Source organism: Patagioenas fasciata, chromosome 26 (assembly GCF_037038585.1).
Source record: "Patagioenas fasciata isolate bPatFas1 chromosome 26, bPatFas1.hap1, whole genome shotgun sequence".
Lineage (NCBI taxonomy): Eukaryota > Metazoa > Chordata > Aves > Columbiformes > Columbidae > Patagioenas > Patagioenas fasciata.
Window position 1 is genome coordinate 4,464,041 of NC_092545.1, and position 19,321 is coordinate 4,483,361.

Sequence of the window (19,321 nt, forward strand, 5' to 3'; positions counted from 1 at the left end):
ATCGTAGATTTTTCTGCATTTTCCGTCTGGTTCAGGAGTAAACCGGGGGCCAGGAGAATTGCAGCGCCAGCCCAGAGTTAGGCCCCAAGTCAAACAGCACATTTGCAAATGTCTGGGTTGGGAGAGGGGGATTTCTGGGTGTGTTTTTTACTTCATTTTAGTGGTCAGCGAAGGTTTAGCTTGAGAGGCAACTCCACCGGAGTTAATGGTTTCCTATGCTTAAGGTCGTGTTACAACGTTGACTCAGCAACGTGGGAAATGCAGATAGGAAAAGCTCTCGGTGCTTCTTGTGTCTGTTTTTCAGCTTTGGCAAGAAAAGACTTCTTTTCCTTGCTGTATTCTCAATTACTTAACGTGTATTTTTACTTGTGAATTCCATTGCTTATTTCTGCATGGTGAGGGGGATGTGAGCAATGACATTTCAGTACTTGGAACTGAATCCTGCCCGTGATGTGGTGTTAGGGGACCGCGGTTGATTCCTCGCTTGTGTCCATCCTACCTGCGAGTGCTGAGCGGGCCTGTATTTCTGTCCATTGGTGAAAACTGGGGTTGACCGTGGTGGGTTCTGCCCAATGTCTCTGCCAGGCAGTTCAGGGTCTGCATCTCCTCCACGTGGACGTTCTCACTGGGTCACAACAGAGCATCCTTAAGAGGGTTCGTATTGGACACCTGGAATCTCTTGCTGCCCATGGAGCCTGAGGGCAAGAGAAAATAAAACGTGTACATTTCAAGGTTGTTTTCCTCTGGAACAGTTCTATTTGCAAGAAAGAAAACCACCTGTCATACCCTTGTTGTTTCCACCAGTATCGTGTGAGTGAAGGTTTGGGTTTTCTTCTTGTAGCAGCACAAGTAGAAGGTAACTGATGCTAACAAAGTTATTCAGGATATTCACTGGCTGTCAGAAAGAGCATTAATTTGACTTGAAAGGCTGTCTCTTCTTCATGCTGAAGTTTCATTAGCTTGAATAAAACGCCGTTTAATTTACGGCAAGCTGATGTGGAGACAGCTGAATCTGAAAGCCCATGTACTGAACCCATAACCTGGAACGGAGTGTGGATCACGATTGTAGCGCGCAGCGGATAGGGAATGTGTCATGTTGTTTGGGAGACTGAAATTCAGGTAATTTCGATTATGATGGATAAAAAGCTGAAGAGTCCTCCCAGATCATGGAGGCACATGTAGCAACCATGAGCCTCCACTCAGATACTGTCTTCAGCTTGGATTTAACAGTTTTCGTCTCCATAGCTACAAGGTTCCACTTGTGAAAGGGTAGATATGCACTGTACAGTACTTAAAAATGGTAGGAAAAAAACCCCTTTGGTGTCTTCAGTAATGTAAGATTTTCTATTTGGGCAGGTGGGTAGTGAGGGGAAGGGAACATCTCGTTATGCACTGATTTACCCAGAGGTACGTGCTTGTGGGAAATGGATGGTGTTGTATGAGAGACACGGAGCTCAGGCCAATCCTCCTCTAGGTCTTTCATTCATTGTGTTTAGAATGAAGTTTCTCCCAAAAAAGAGCCCTGAGAGGAGGAGAGTGGCTGGTTATCAAAACGGAGGCACTTCACAATTCGTTGATTTTACCTTTAAATGACTATTTTTCTAATTGTTGTCTACTTTCACATGTCTACCCGCACCTGTACCAGCTGAGATGTCCAAAAGTTGTGTGTATTTTGGGGAAGAAAGAATGGCTTGGTTCCATTTTAACCTGGGAAAGGTGCCTGAACGTACTCTGTTGCTGGTCATTGGTAATAATTAATGTTTTGTGAGCATGGCCTGGGGCTGTGTGAGCACACCTGTTACATTCACAGCCATGATTGTGCGTTCACATTTATCCAGCTCATCTCATCCATAAACCACTTGGCAGAACTGGCCTCGAAACACCATGTTTAGATATTTATGTGGGTTCTGTTTTCACAGCAGCGACGCACATGAGCAGGAGGGGGGGGTTGTTGTTGTGCTGAGTTCAGTGAGATTTGTAGCACATAACAAAGTGTAGGAGATTCGCCCTGCGTTGGGTCCTCGTGCTGCGAGTCAAGAGTTGCAGGGACGGTTTGTGCGGCTCATTTTCACCTCCTTGTGCTCCAGAGCGAGCGCCAAAGTCAGGCGTACTGTAAATGGGAGCAAATCTCTTGGCATTGCTGGGATTATAATCACCGACACCTGGCCTGCGATATTCTATTTAGTCTATTGGCAAGGGTTGCTAAAATAACTGGATGCTTATGATTTTGGCTCTCGCCATCCCGTTAGCAGTCTGCTGCTATCTCATTTTGGTGTTTGCTTTGTGCATGTGCATCTTATTACCTCTCTCTTTCATATTTATTTGTACATTTGCTGAAGATCTGGGAGCCATAAAAAGTGAGTTCGTAAACCAAGCTATTACGTTATGTATTTCATACATCTCACACACCAAATATCCGTATATAGCACATTATGAAGGTATATGGGGAAAAGGAATATTGCTGCAAAAACGCTTCCTCCTTTCACTGGAAGGTTATTTATCTCGCGTTTCTCAGGCTGGCAGTTACTAAACAAACAACAACCAACCAAACAAGTGAACATCTTTTCCGTGTTAAGCGAGCACAGCTGATGCGCAGCCCTTGGAGAGACGCTCGACACAGCCCCTGCGAGTTCCTTCTGACACTTTAGCGGCTCCGTGTCTCACTCCACCCCAGCGCCTGGCAGACCGGCCCACCTGTTCACACCGAGTTCATCTCCGCTGTGACGCTGCCGCGTTTTCCACTGGGCTGGAAACCAGGGCAGTTGTCACTTGGACTCAGCCATGCTATAGCAGTCATGCAAAATTCTCTTCGCTTTGAATTCTGCTTCCTCCTCTCTTGCCAGTGGGAAGAGATGGGTTGATAACAACGTGCGTGGGTGGTGCTGACCTCCTCCTTTTGAGCCTGGTTTTAAAGGAAGCGTTGACACGCCGCTGGTGTCTATTGTTGATTTATTAAACATCATTACTATGTTGTTTGGAACTAGATGCACAAAGACAATATTAGTCTCCATGGCCCAGATACTGTTTGGTCCAAGGTTCTGTGACTCGACTTAAGAAGCGTGAGCTTATGGGATATTGCGGCCTCAGGAGAGAAGCCACGCAGTGATTTGGCAGAATTCCTCATGAGTTTTTTAAGAGCAGTGATTGTAATTCCTTTGGTCACCAGCCCCATGTTTCTATAAGGAATACTCAGCAAGGACTTGGGGCAGAGATGGAAGTTCATCGTAGTTTGGGACAATGCAAAGGGAAGGTGATGGCGTTAGGAAGAGAGGAATATGGGCGGTGATGAGTGAAGAGTATGGGAAGCAGCAACTGTTAATTAGAGAGCTCATGGTCATAGTTTCTGTTGTCTTTCCCATGACCGTTCTGGAACGCTGTAGGATGGGCAATGTTAACGTAGTTTTCTCACATCCCGTGCTATGGCTCTTTGCCTCTCCTTTTCCACCTCTCCATGATTATAGATGGACCTTAAATCCTTGCTTGAGTTGTAAACTGAAGGGTGAATCAATCTCTTGAAACTCTGTCATAAGCTCCGTGTTTGTCCTGGGAGAGTAAGCAAGGGCTGAGCTGCGAGCGCTGCTCCTCGCTGCAGTATATTTGGAAGAAATATGCCAGAAGAGGCTCAGAGGTGAACTCTTCCAGGCACAGGGCCAGGGAGAGGCTTGAGGAGAAGGTAAATTTTAGAAATGTCTTCAGGATTAGGACCAGAGGTAGAAATTTCCTTTTGTTACCGTTCAGAGGATCCATCAGCATCGCATGCGTGTCATTGCGAGTACAATGTCAGGGTACAGAAAGTCGTGTTCTAACGCTAGGGATGTAGCAAGAAATGCATGGGGGCAGATTTTCCTGCTCAAATGGAGGGGATGCTGCACTGCAAAAGCTTTGGAAAAGCAAAGCAAGTATTTGTATTCCTGTTCTAATCAGTGCTCTGGCTCTCTGAAGGAGAATTGTGACAGATGCAGTTTGCCCTCTCCATCTCTTTTCCTTTCTCCCCCCCTTCTGCATTTCTCAGACTCTGTGATGTGCTGCCAGTATTTTAAGGAGGAGAACAAAAATCAATCTTAGTCCATTATGTAGCTCATGCCAGGAGGGAGAGTGCTGACAGAAACAGCCAAGGAATCCATTGAACTCCTTCATTTGATGGCGAGTTTTGTTTGGTTAGTTTGCTTTTTTCTTTTAAACACACACACAAAACACTCAAAAAGGGGTGAACGATCTTATTTAGTATCCCGCTCCTGGAAATGTTCCTCAAACTCTCCTCCAGAATCGTGTCAACCTGAACTAGACCGGCTGGTACAACCCAGAGCTCTGAGCCCATCACACTGCCCACGTTGGAAACACCCGGACATGAACAGTTCCTGTGCGATTTGTGTTTATAGCGCTCCCGCCATCCCGGTTACAGTCATTTCAATCCAGGTATTTCAGGACTGAACCCAGCTGGGCCACAGCACTGAATGTTTTTGACACTAATCAGCTTTTATCACATCTGCCAGTTGTGCAGCCAGATAGGCTCACATTGCCTGTAGATCTCTCTGTCCACACTAAAAAGATGCCCGGATCGATTCGGAGGGATTTCCTGGCACTTGTTGCCTCTCTTTCTAGCTGCACACATTCAGGGATGGCGTGAGAGGGTGTTATTTTATGGGAATATTGGCTTCTTGGCCTAGTGAATTTGTCTTTGCCTTTTGAAGTCGGAAGGAAATAGGAAGCTCTTCCTGTTGGGTTTATCGGCTGTGCTATTTTCATGGGCGCTTGGGTGGGGAAGGCAAGAAAGGCCAGAAAATGCTGATGGGCTCTCATTTCTCACCATGTTCTGGCTACAGCGAGATCTCCACCCCTGTTTCATGCATCATGATCTTATGCAACAGCTCTTTGCTGTCAAGATTCCCTATTTCCTCTTCTGTTTCCCTTCTCACTCTCACACACCCTAGCTCGGTTTTTTCCAACCTTTTCCAATGAATCGAGTGTCTTTGATGAATAGACTTGAGTTGTGTGGTTTTGCTCATTTTCAAACTTGGTTCTCATTAAAAATCAGCTTCTCCTTCCGTGTGATGGCCCCTGAAACCCTTGATGATTCTTCACTGCTCTCATCTTTCACTAACGCGTCCATTTGGGTTCTCTTTGTGCCATGACGGATGCTTTAAAAGGAAGCAACAAGGCCATCAAATTCTTGCCCTGGTTCAACTCGCGTTTGTTAATGTTCTGAATCATCTTGGGCCTGGAACGTGCTAGTTCTTAAATTCAGAATGAAGTGATTGCCTGAAACCTCTCCATGTATTAATTAAATCATTGTAATTGGGGTTTCTTGAGACTGACAGGTTATAAATAGGTTTTCTTTCCCCCATCCTGCAGTAATTTGGTGTCAGTGATGGCAAACCAGCTGTTGTTCTACTGTCCATCTGACACTGGCCTTCCCATTCAGACTCCGCTGCTCTGCTCTTACTTCATTGTCCTGAAATAATCGACAGTGTCATCCGTAAAGGCTGGTTAATTACCACACACTTCTCACATTGTGTGAACATGGGAGAAATCTGTTTTCTCAGTCATCATTATCCGTTTAATTTAAGGGAATGTGTATTGCGGAGCGCTGAAGGTCAGGGCAGATGTTGAGTGTCTGTGTATACACACCCACACCCACCAACATGCAGCACAACACACCGAACAAGTCCTAAGATTAATGTATTTTAGGAATAGTTTGATTTCCATCTATAATATCATGTCTCATCCAAGACTTTATGGAAGTAGAAGCCTCCGTGTTCTTAATATAGTTTCAGTCTCCGCCTGAGAAGGTTCCTGATTGCTGGGCTGAAACAACTGGGGATGGAACTTTATTTGGAATCAATCTGACTACAGTTCTTTTCATTCTTAGTATTGAGAAATGGTAAAAAATACTGAAGCTGACCAAGAATTTGTCCCAAGCTCTCTATTTGGCCCTGGATGTTCCCCGGCTTCAGAGCAGCTGTGTCCCCGGGGTGAGGATGAGGCAGAAATGACGCTGTTGGGAGCATCCCCAGGTCGCATTGTGCAGGATCCCATCAGGCGATTGAGCGTGGGTCTGTGCACCCGTTACAGCTCTAACTGATGGAAGAACCTGAGACTCGATCTCAGTCTGCTGCTCCAGAGCCTCCTTACTCCTCCCATTGCACAAAGGAACTACCACTTTCTTAGGTGAACTCTTGAGAACAGAGATGTGTCAGGACATAATTCAGGCTTAAATAAGCTTCAGGAATATATAGGAGAGAGATTCTATGTGAATCCAAGACTGGAGGATGTGACCTGGGGAGCAAGGCGACCACCGGCAGCTCTGGCTGGAGGCCGCAAGATTGAGGAACCGTTCTCACCTCCGCTTTTAATTTATTGTGTGAGCTGGGAGAGACAGTTTCATTGCAGGCTGTCGGAAGGAAAAAAGCAAAGCAAGGTCATGTTGACTTTGATTAGAATTGGAGCGTTGAAAGCAATCCTTAAACCTTTGAAAATGCCTCGTGTCTCGTAGTCTTTGCCCTCCCCTCTGCTTACCCAGGCCTGGCTGGGCCCGTGGCCTCTCCCCCTCCTCCTACCTGGTGCCCAACAGAATGGGGCTGGGGCTTCAGCTACTACCGGCACATAAAAGAACAAAGTATTGTCTGAAGCCTTGAGGGACTCCCACTGCCTCTGTTTTGTTCCTGCCATAAAAGCCAGCCTGGAGTGGTCCGCTTTGTCTTGCTCCGCTATTAGCACATGCCTGTTTAGCTCTTTTAAAACCTCTATACTGTATTCAGATGCAACAGAGCCCGACTTACAGCTCCTCAGGTGTTCCCTTGTCCCCGTAGTTTTCCGCAGCACAGTGAAATTGCATGATTTTAATGTAAATTTCCGATCCTTTCCTTTCCCCAGCATTATCATTTTCTTTCTCAGAGCCTCGAAATCACACGTTAGGCTTCTGGCTTAAAAACCCACATCAACGTGGCCCGCAAAGTGAAGCGGGGAGGCGAAGGCAGTTTGTATGTTTTTGCAACCCACTGGTGATTTAGAATTATTACAAATCTTTATTTGAAAACAAAATCTATAGGTATTTTCTTTGCTTCTTTTTCTTTGTTGAATATATTAGGAGTCCCAGTGTGTGCGAAGCTTCGACAGTCTGAGGAATTGATTGACCTTTTTCTATTTGTGATTAGTGTCCAAATATTTATTGTATTAGCTTGTGAGAACAAGGTCCAGGCTTTGTTTTTCTGTCGTAGACTTGAATTAACGTTGCTTCAGTGAATTTTCCACGTAGGTTATAACTAATAGGTAAGAGTAATGCTTTGCTTTTCACTTCCTCTCATGTCTTAAGATTGAAGGAGATTTTATCCTGATAGGCATAAAAGGAGTTTAAGTGGAGAAGAAAGTGTGGTATCCGCTTTGCTTTGTGTGTATCAAGGGCCACGCAACTTCAGAGTTCCACTGTTTATAAAACCAATAGTTTATTTGGACTAAAAGTGGCTTCAGAGCATCGCTTGGGGACGTAGAGAGAAACTCGACTTCGCTGCTGATTTGCTCCAAAGGTGAATAACCCTCCCAGTGAAAACCACCCTGTCCCGCTGTTCAGTCATCCCTTTCTCCGCAATGATGTGAAGTTGATGGGAGAGCACGACATACCTGACGTTGAATATGTGGCTGAGGAGATGTGGGGATGTTTGCAGCTCCGCCAAGAGCCGTTCAAACACAGCCCAGCGAATCCCGGGGAGATGGGCGCAGCCCCACTGGAAAACGACGTGTTAATTGGATCCTTACAGGGAAATACCTATTTATCCAACCTGCTGAAATAAGCAGTTTTCAGCACATCTCTCCTCCTCCTGTTCCATGTTTATCATACTGTTAAATACCATTTAAGGCACATCACTAGAGCATTAACTTGGACATCACCAATTTTCCTATGGATGCTTTCATTTCTGAAAATGAAATGCTTTTTTTCACTTAAATCAGTGACAGTTTTAGGAATTTAATATGGAATAGCTAGAATTCCTGTTCACGGCCAAGGTCCTGCTTTGAGCTGTATCTTATAGACACAGAACATTCCTATAAAATAAATCCTTACCTGAAAGGGCTCACAGTCTATCTTTTAGTTTTAGCTCTAACAGTGTGTTAGATCATCACTAAGCAGAAATAGCAGGATCCGAAAGGCAAAAAATAATATTCCTTTTGAAAAAGCGTCCGACAATGATTTCTGTGTTCCCAGCGAGTGTTAACTCTGCCTGCAGCGGGGAGTCGTGGATGGGTTTAATCCTGCGACCACGTGCCTTTGAGTGATTTAACTATTCCATGTCCCCTCTCTTAAGTAACGATGAAACATTAATCCAGACTTGCAGCATCCAGCTGAACTAAGCTCAAAGGAATAAAGAGACTTTTTCCCTCGTTCGTTCCAATATGTATAAAGTAGAAATAGCTTTGTTTCTAATCAGGACTTGCGCTGTTTCCTATTCATCATTACTGGTAGCAAGGTTGTTATTTGAGGTACTGATTTCAACCTGGATTTCTCCTCAGATCCTCCCTACCCTTGCCAACACTTTATTTTCTCTTTTTAAGAAGAAAATGCTTGTTTTTATTGATACACAAGTGTAACAGAAGAGAAAGCTGATGTGGACCTTAAATATCCGACTATTTGGAACATCCAATTGAGGATGGAGAATGTGATGCTCAGCAGTGGTTTATCTGAGGACCAGAGGGAATCAGTGACCCAACAACAGGTTTTCAAGTGTGTTCCACTGAAGAACTGAAAGTTTGCTCTTTGCTTCTCCAGCCTCTAAACCTTTTTTTTACAACCTTTTTTCTTTATTTTTATTAATTCTTTTTAATACATTGTTATTTTGACTCTCCACTGGGTGGGCATTAACGTGTGGTATTGGTTCACCATATCTCAGACTTAACATAGCAATTCATTACTCACTATATGTACATTTTATAACAGCGTTAAAAAGTACTGGTTAATCATTGATGAATTTTAAACCAGGATAAGCACATAAATAAGAGGTCACATGTGATTTCTGATAGTTTCTTACAGCGTGCATTAATTATTCATTCATTCTTGATAAGCTATTTACAAATGCACGCCAGATCTGAAACGTACCCAAACGAGCTGCAGTCGGAAAGCAAATAAAAACCTCAGAAAACTCATGTCTACTTCACCCAAACAGCAGTTTATTGAGTCAGGGAAACGAGGCTGAACGTTCCGTGAACAGAACATAATTTATAATTGTTGGTATTTGCTGCTGAGATGAAAAGTAGAGACTCGGGGCCCATCAGTCGGGCGGTTCCGGTGTAAAAATCAACTCGCTTTTAGAGGTCTCGTTTTGGATATTCTGATATCCACGTTCTCCAGATGGGGCTGAGAGCTCGGACTTGTGCAGACGTTTGCAGGCACATTTCGTGTGTTTCTTTGCATCCACCCGTGGTGGAGGTGCCGGCAATCAGAACAAGACAGGCTCACGTGCAGAATGCAGGTCTTGCCGTGAGACTTAATTTCCCTCCAATTAGGAAGCATTAGAACGCGAACCCACAAAACCAGCGCACTTGCAACACCGTCCTCCCTCTCCCAAAGAGAAGAAACGCTGCACGGCGTTTGCTTCAGTACGGAATGGATTCAAATGGAAGTAGTTATTGCGAAAAACGCCCCGTTTGTGAGTCGCTGTGTTTATGGAAGAGCAAAGCGTGTGCTGCTGTATGGGGCGTTTAGGGATGGATACGGCACTTACAGATAACGCGCACAATTTGTTCTTTGAATTCCGGAGTCTTTATAGATCTTTCAAAAACAGGAAAAGGGAAAAACACCTTTCCTCTCCGCTTATGTTCATGGAATCAGTGTTTCTAACTGAGGCTCCCATTGCAAGCCGCTGTTTCCGCTGCTTTTCCCCGTGCCTTTGTTTCAGAAGGCTGCGATATTCTTTGTCTTTCAGGTAGGCACTGAAGTAGTTTCCCTCTCTCCTGTGTTGATTGCTAATTATGTGGATGCAAGGTTTGCTTTGTTTCCTTTTAAAAGCGTTTGCTTGGGACCATTTCATCCTCATCTTTGAATCAGACAACAGCGTGAATATCAAACGGAGCTGGTGGAGGCTCCGCTTGCCACCTGTCTCCAGTGAGTCAGTTCTCATTTGATTTCTTACTTCATTTCTACTTCTTCATCCATTTGATGTTCTGTCATCTGAAGCATTTCTCTCCTCCCTTCCCCCCTTATTTTACTTCACCCACCTCTGAGCCTCAGCTGATTTCTTCAAGGAAGGTCCTTGAACTCGCCAGGTTTCTATACAGTAAGGATCCTTAGAAGAGGCTGCTGCTCTGCTGCTGTCCATTTTTATCCTTTTTTCAAGGCGGTTTGAAGTGTTATTTCCCTCCTCATGTTTTACAAGGCTATCTTAAATTTTCTAGGAAAAAAAAATCACTTCTTCCATGAAAAGTTTTATCATGATTTTCCTCCCATTTTTCCTTTTTGTTGTAATAATTTCTATTTATTGGAGTATAGCAGGACCATGAGCCAGCACTGGGCCCTTGTGGCCAGGAAGGCCAATGGTACCTGGGGTGGGTTAGAAGGGGGTGGTCAGTAGGTCAGAGAGGTTCTCCTGCCCCTCTGCTCTGCCCTGGGGAGACCACACCTGGAATATTGTGTCCAGTTGTGGCCCCTCAGCTCCAGAAGGACAGGGAACTGCTGCAGAGAGTCCAGCGCAGGGCAACCAAGATGCTGAAGGGAGTGGAGCATCTCCCGTGTGAGGAAAGGCTGAGGGAGCTGGGGCTCTGGAGCTGGAGAAGAGGAGACTGAGGGGTGACCTCATTCATGTTCACAGGTATCTAAAGGGGCAGTGTCAGGAGGATGGAGCCAGGCTCTTCTCGGTGACAACCAGTGACAGGACAAGGGGCAATGGGTGCAAACTGGAACACAGGAGGTTCCACTGAAATTTGAGAAGAAACTTGTTCCTGGTGAGGGTGTCAGAGCCTGGCCCAGGCTGCCCAGGGAGGTTGTGGAGTCTCCTTCTCTGCAGACATTCAAACCCGCCTGGACACCTTCCTGTGGAACCTCAGCTGGGTGTTCCTGCTCCATGGGGGGATTGCACTGGATGAACTTTCCAGGTCCCTCCCAACCCCTGACATTCTGTGAGTCTGTGATTGTGCGATAGCATCATAAAGGCACGAAAGGCCTCTGCATTCCCACCGCTGTTTTCCCCCTCCCTCCCTCCTTTCAGTATCAAAGCTCCTGCTCAGCTCATGCACCACGTACAGAGCGTTGCTTTGGACACAGGTGGGTTCATGAGGTAGAATATTTGTCTGGTAGCCAGACGGGTCACCAGGCTGCGAAATATCTCTCCACTTTGATTTCTTAGTCTAGAGACTTGGCTGTAAAGTCGCTGTGTCTTTGTACGACTCTTTCCTCTTGTGCTGTTACCCAGACCTTTTGCCTATACATTGATTTTCATAATCTCCTTTCTCATGTTGGAGCCGTTGTGCTTTAACCGTGTAGACAGACAACAGGATCAGGACTTACCAGGTTTAAACTAAGTTTTCTCTTTATCTACGTGCCCAGTACCTCTGGTCCGGTTCCCATTTTAGAACATCGTCACGTCTGTCCAGTTTTCTTTAATTAACACACAGGAACGTGCCCAGGTCTGTAAATCCAGGTCTGTCCTGCCCCGCTGGTCCCTCAGGTACCTGTGCAGGAGGATCCTCCTAACGAGCACAGGTTAATTAGGAGATGATCTGCGTGCTCCCAGGATCTGAGGAACGAGCCCTTGGGGTCAGACATCCTCTTCCCCTTCAATCTGAACTGCTTTAGAACAGGCTTATCATGAATTGTAGCTTTATATGTGCAATAGCAGAAATGGGACACAAGAACTATTTATGGAAACGGAGCCTAGAAATGAAAATTAGGGTGTGCCGTTCATTCCAAAATTACAGGGAGACCTTGAAAACCTCTTTCTAATGCTGCTATAGGGTGTGCTGACCCATTTTGGCCGTGCTGGGTGGTGCTGAGTGGAATATTTGCACAAATAGGCCAGTGCAGAAGCAGCTTTGATGGCCATACCAGGAATTAAAGATTTAGTCATTCCTTCACGCTCAGGTTTGAAACGCTGTGTGGTTTATTTCAGTCTCTACTGAATTACATGCAAATGAATGAACAAAATCTTACAACCTGTCCCAAGCTGTTGATACTTATTCAACATATACCAACAGATGACAGACGTTTTCTCTTAAATACCCCAAATTTCATAAGGAAAGTTGGGAGAAAATGATGTTCCCAAGTCTGTCTTTGCTTCCCCCGCTGAGGTCTCACCTCTGCAATAAATACAATAATAAATTTGCCCTTTTCACAGCAGTCTTTAGCTTTTGCTGCCATTTAGCAAAGCAGGCAGCACCTGACAATATGAAAATGTCATTTGCAAACATTTACCTCGCTGGTGCTCGCTGTGGTTTCATGGGATGCTCGCTAGGAAATAGGAATTATGGAGGTGGGGCTGCCTGAATGGGCTTGGAAAAAGGCACAAGGGAAACCAAAGTAACGCTATCAAGGTTGTTTAAAGGGAAATTAAGGAGAAAAGAAGAGACACTTAATTATAACAAACAGCTCAGGCCTATAAAAATAATGAAAGGACAGAAAAAACAAGGGAATATTGATAAGGAAGACTTTATTTGTAATTGTATGATGGGCTTTGGCCTTTCTTCTTCTAAGTACTGACCAATATATTTGAATTGAACAAATCTCATCTTCCTTAACGCTTAATAAAAAGGTTTCAAGAAATAAACCTGGTGGTGATGGGGGCTTTAAATAATGAACATGACTCTCCTTGAGTCCTTTAGGAGTTGGAATGGGTAACGAGTAGGGAGGTAAATCCGCTTTTCAGATGCTTTGAGACTTGGTTGAACATCGGAGTCCCTCATTCTCCACTACCTTGTTATGCTGGTGTTACTGGTCCTTTTATTATTGCTGCGGTAGGGAGCACAGGAGGAGTTAAGCAAAGGGTAATTTCTGTCCATAGACAAAATTCATTCTGTTTATTCTTCTTATTATTGTTTTTGCAAAATCCTCGCCTCAATTGCGGGTAGAATAAGCCATCTGGTTCCTGTCACAGCTACTGTATATTACATCCGAATGGGGAAATTGCTTATTGATTTAACCAAGTGTGAACAAGTGCTACTAGGAAACCACCAAAGTATTCGTAATACTAATAGATACTATCAGAAGTGACATGCTGCACTTGATTTTTGGCTAGAGGGCATCAACTTTTAACCAAGGGTTTAAAAAACCCTCAGTTATTGCTATATGGATGGCTGGGCTATTAAAGCTTTAATGAAAAATTTCTTGGAGAAAGAAAGGTAATACACTTAAAGACAATGGTGTATGTTTTATTGACCTTATTGTACTTTATGTACTAGAATTAGGCCTGTCTCCCGCTAAGTCCTTAAGTTACTGTGTCATCAAGAGAGTCTTGGTGTTGGCTGCCTGCTGGTTTTATAGCATTGGTGTACATATATTTAGCCAGTTATTTGCATGACCTGGACATTATTTTTAACCAATGTAACAGATGAAGACGGTACAGGACAACCTTAAACCTGGTGCATTCCTGCAGCGGCAGGACAATATATTAATAAGAAACCTCCTTAGAGATGCTCTGGATTTCTCGTATTTAATTTAGGAAGCAGCCAGTGCGCATCATCCAATCCGAATCCTTGCAGAACGACACCCGTGTGTTTGTGTAGGATTCCGGAGTGATTTTGCTCCTAAAATTGTGAGTAATCAAATAGCTCATCAATTTGGTGCCATAATCTCTGCTAGAGAGATGCATGCGATCCCTGCACAGTCGCTGTGTCTGTCGCCCGTCGGGTGCGAGCTCTGGCTTTCTTCACAAGGCACGACTTGTCTTGGGACAGCGCAAGGTTGGGTCAAAAGAGCCATCAAGAATAATCCTCAAGAATAATCCTAGAAATAAACCTTGTTTCTGTGTCCACGGCGTCTGCTCTTCAACCGAAGTTCCATATGGAAGAGCCTGTTGAGTTGCAGATGCGGGAGTTTGCTGTTAATTGTGTCCCGGTGAGAATGTGAGGTTGCTTGGATCTTGAAAGCTATGTTTTATGCTCATCAGTAAGTTTTAGTTTAACCAAGGTGCTAAACCACTGAATTAAGCATATAGTGACCGTGATGCTGCTGAATGAACCAAGCTGCATCCATGGCTGTAACATCTCGATGAAAAATCTAGAGGAAAAAGGAACGTATTCGCTTCAAACTTAGGCAAGCGTGATTTCCTAAATTCTTAATTTGGCCTTGAAAATGTGCCAACTCATCTCTATCTTGGAGCTCGTGGCCGTTACTCATCCTCTGCACGGTTTAAACTGCACAGCCCCGCACCCGGAGCACTGATGCACCCGGTCGGCGTCAGCTGCACCGAACCCACCCGCGTGTGTTGGCTTCTGAACTTGAACTGCACACAGCACAATCCACCGCTCGGTTCTGGTAGGTTCACCTATGAATAAATAAAAATACACCGGGATTGTGCAGTTAGACCCCCAGAAGAATCCAGATACACATTAATAGCAATGACTCATCTAAACGTAAAATATTTGATTTTCATTTTCACACTGCACTGGATTTAGGAAGCGTTCGTTTTAGCATCTGTCAAGAGTAATGTATGTACACAAATAGACTGTCAGGAACTGAATGTGATTGCGAGTTGTGTAATGAATCTTCTGACTTCGGAAACGGCCGCCAGAACCCTTTATGCAACAAAAAGCTGAGCGTAGCAACTGGCTTTATTCACCGTTTCCTTGGGCCGTGAACATGTGGCAAAGGCACCTGTGAGGTCCAGAGCCCGAGGTTCATAGCGTGAGATGCTCCTGCAGAAGTTCAGAGGCAGGAGTTGAAGGGCTTGGCCTTTGCAGATGGGAACCGATCCTCCTTTCTTTTAGCATCCAAGTGCAGGCGTGTTTGCTTCCATTAGTGTCCTTTGCGCTGAGTTTGGCAGCTGTAAATACCAATATAGCATCTTGTAAATGATAGCGGGCTGCTCTGACATGGCAAATTTCCACTAGGTTTACTTCTCATCTCAAAAAGAAAAGCAATGCGCTATCAGGCATGGTTGTTCGGAGCATATTAACCTGTGATGTTTATGGCAAAGTTATATTTGTCTTGCGTGTAGTGGAGATTTTATTAAATGAAAAGCCCTTCTAAATGGTAATACTGCACTTCCTCAGAGTTCTTTATTTCTGAGTCTCAGCAGCTTTTAACATTAAATAGGTTTTTTGGTGTTTTTTTCCTGCAGGAATTGAGTAGTAAGTTGCTCAGACCTGTGCAAGTACAGCTGTATCTAGTGGCTTTTGAGTGGTTAAGGAATATCAATATAAGGCACCTGCCTGGCTTCGCTCCTTGAGTTATCAGGTACCAAGCATCTGCTGTAACGCTTGGGAGCCCCCGAAGCTTCTGCTGCGCTCTGAAATCAAGAATCAGTCCGATCTTACCCGATAAGCTTTGGCCTCTGCCACCTCGCCTGTGTCAGATAAAATCCCACCTCTATTTCAAAGAATGATCTCTTGAAACGGCAAGAAATCATCTCGCTCCGATCCGCTCAGCAGCAAGGAAGCTGTTAGTGCTTGGAGTACCTCATTGTGCCGTGAATCAAGGATCAGCAGACACCACGTTCAACTCTTGGAAAGAGTGTAGGTGATACTGCTCTGCGTTATTTAAAACTCAATGCTTCTCAGTTAATAATAATGCTTAAGCACATTACATCTTCAGGAAGCTGTACAAACATTAACTAATTGGTACCCCAACTAATACATAATACTCCATCATGGTATGTAATTATGTATTACCGTTAAAGCTGGAGGAATTATTAGTTGTGAATAAATTATCCGGCAAATTTTCCTTTTCCCCCTTACTGTCGTGAATTTGTTTGCAAAATAATCCCAGGTGTTGTGGTTGTAGTTGATCTCTCTTTGCCATAATGACAGTAAAATGTATTTTTTATATTCTGTGTGGTCAATTCCTCGAGGAGGCTGGTTTGTGATTATTATTGATAATGCAGCAGCGCCTCCAGGCCCGGTTGCGTATGAGACTTTGTTGTGTATGTTAATACCATTGACCCGAATGGGAATTGCTATAAAGAGGAGGAACAAACCGGTGAGAAGGGAAATAGATACAGAGGGAAGGAATAAACGATAGGCCCGCGATCAAGGAGCGTGTCGAGCGAATCCATTCCGTGTGATTGCATTGGAGTGAAATGCAGATTTCGTGAAATCCGTTCCCTCAACCAACGCCTTTGCTCTGATTAGGCCGTAACAATTTATCGCAATGGCACGGTAGCTGCGTAAAGTCCCCAGAATTGCTGTTGTCTTCTCTCTAAAGCAGGTCAACATTTCCGCCGTGACGCGGGGTGTTCCCATCCCCAGCACTTTAGGAACAGAGGGGCCCATTGAGCTCCATCCCCGGCCTTGTCCAGGCCCCAGCTGCTGCTTTCACAAGCTCTTTGCAAATAGCCCCCGTGCCTGACAACCTATAGATCTATAGGTACACTAGGAGTCAAGTGTAATCCCTACTTCTTCTGTATTCGCATTTGCTCTTGAATTGTTGTTGCTTTCCCAGCATCTTTTGGAGCGCAAGTGAGACTGGAAGTGTTTAATCTCAGGAAAGAGGTGGCTAAGATGAAGCGTGATTGAAGTATTCGCAGTAACGACTGATGTGGAGACGAGTTGTTTGGAGCTTCTCCTCCGCCTCATTCCTCAAAAATTAGAAGATAAGGAAACTAAAAGGTAAAGAAACCTGTGAAAGTTGGTGCCACGAGTCTGTAGGCTGAGGTTTCCTTGCTTTAGAGAGGACTGCCCGAGAATAACTGAACATGTTATAGGTCATGTGTTAAAATCATGCACAGATCTAAAATTTCACTCTTCACATTTAAGGCAGTCTCAGATCATGAGGAAGAATTTTCCTGTCTTGTTTGGCCCATTATTTTTCATCTTCTTGCTTGTAGAGTTTCTTGTGGCCTCAGCTGATCTACCCGCATGTGTATGATGGAGCTGCAAGGCCTCGGCTCTTAAATCACTGTGTGAAATGAGGTTGTCCCTTTATGGAAAACGCTGCTATATCTGTGTCTCTGATGGGACCTCCTCTCCTGTCTGCCATATTCACACTTGTGGTTAACAGTTGCTCTTAATTCGCTTTGCTTTTCAAAGCCACACACTAAAATTACCACTTGAATCTTCTGTGTCGAATGCAGATGGAACAGAAGGCGAAGGGTAAGAGATGTGCAAGGAAGTCTCTCGTTTCTTCATCTTGGCATTTTTTTTCTCCTCTGTTTTAAAGAAGAGGAGGTGAAAATACGAATAGGGTGCAAATGCAGAATGTCAGGGTGTGAAAGCTGTGGGGATTATGATGGCGGGCACAGCCTTGGTTGGGGAACCACAGCACCTGGCTGGGGTTTTGCGTTCTTTGCAGTGAGTATCAGAAAATACTCGTTTTTTGTCAAATGTGGTCAATTTATAAATATCTGCCTGGAACGTACTTTCCAGAGTTGTTGTCCCCAGTTTGACACTGAGTGATTTGAATGGTATTCCGTTAAAAAAATAGGTTTTATTGAGAAACTACAAGGAAGGGCATACACACCTCTGAAATAAATGTGAGTGATGTGCTTGCAGAACTCACGTTTGCTCCATCCAGGTGTAGTTAGCTGGCTGATCTTCAAAGAATTGCAAAGCAAAAGGCATTAATTAATCCTCAAAGCTGCTCTCGCGCATGAGGCTTGTCAAGAAGTGAGGATGAGGATGGGTCTGCGCCTGGGTAGTTCCTTTAGGAATGAAAGTGAATATTCCGAGCTAAAGGAATGACTTCTGCGATCCCAGAGTGAGAAGCCAGGGCAGGTTTTGGCCGCCACCAAGTTCTCTGGGGGTTGTGGGTGGAAAACTTGCTGTTCAGCGGCCAAAAAGTGGGATTTGAGTGTGAGGAGCGAGCGCTCGGAGGCGTCAACTCGTGTGCATTTAGGGAGCGAGTTTGGATGGAGTAGAAGCTCTGACTGAAGATCCTGTGTTGTATCAGGAGGGGAACAGATTCCCTGCAAACTGTGGTTCTGGGGTGGTGACAACAGTGACACCAAAGTGTCACCGAGTGCCCTGCATCGCAGTCAGGGGGTTTGGCTTTGGGCACAGTGTGTCTGCAGAAGATGTTCAGAAATGGAGAAGATGTTCATAACTGCCCGTTGCTTTGACAACCAGGGACCAACAGATGATTGGGCAACTGATCAATATTTTTAAGATTAAGCACAGTTTATAGCCTGGTGCCAAATTGGATATTCAGGATCTGAGACCTGTTCCTGGCTTTTACATAGACTGTCTAGTCTTGTCTAAACCTAAATTGACTTTATCTTAGTTTCGTGCTCCTTAACGGTTGTTGTAGCTATTAAATCCGAGTGCCTTCTAATTAGTAACAAGAAACAACCTCCCCGTGTTCTAATGTATGCATAGGCACGCTTTGTTTCTTCCACTTAGAGCAGTAGTCTCCAAATGATCATGGGAATATTACAAAGGGCTTATTCTGACCAAGTTAAATTAAAGAAATGGATGCTTTTAATTTCCTTAGCTATGAGATGAAAGTAATTGTGCTTATTTCTTTTTTCTACATATGGAAATTCACTATTATATGCATCTGTCGTGGATACTAATGAGGGCTGGTTAAAAACTTGTGCTTTTGATGAAAATTTGTGCTAAAGATAATAATTTGCATTTTTTTTCCTATCCTCTCCTAGTCAAATATGAAATTAATAATATCTCTAAAATAGACTAGAATTTGCATGCCACAGTTGCTGGATTTTTAGGGATTCTAATTATTTAACAGTAACAAAATTCAGACTGATTCCTCTGGTCTGATTTCCTTTCCCTGCCTTGTTTTGATTATTTAGCGTGTAAGTTACTTGGTGTTACTTGGGAGTGCGTCTGGATGAGCGGGCAGTGAGGTGACTGCGAACTGGCTGAAGGGAAGAAGCCAGAGAGTCGTGGGCAATGGGGCAGAGTCCAGTTGAGGCCTGGACCCAGTGCAGCGCCTCAGGGGGCAGTGCTGGGGCCGGGATTATTCAATATATTCATCAATGATTTGGACGAGGGAATAGAGTGTACCAGGAAGGCCAATGGTACCTGGGGTGGGTTAGAAGGGGGTGGTCAGTAGGTCAGAGAGGTTCTCCTGCCCCTCTGCTCTGCCCTGGGGAGACCACACCTGGAATATTGTGTCCAGTTGTGGCCCCTCAGTTCCAGAAGGACAGGGAACTGCTGCAGAGAGTCCAGCGCAGGGCAACCAAGATGCTGAAGGGAGTGGAGCATCTCCCGTGTGAGGAAAGGCTGAGGGAGC

At 44.6% G+C, this 19,321-nt stretch overlaps 1 protein-coding gene across 9 annotated transcripts in view; it reads left to right on the forward strand.

Moving 5' to 3' along the window:
* LRRTM4 (leucine rich repeat transmembrane neuronal 4) overlaps positions 1–19,321 on the forward strand; it is a 298,739-nt gene that overhangs the window by 174,781 nt on the left and 104,637 nt on the right. The gene's annotated exons all lie outside the window — the stretch shown is intronic.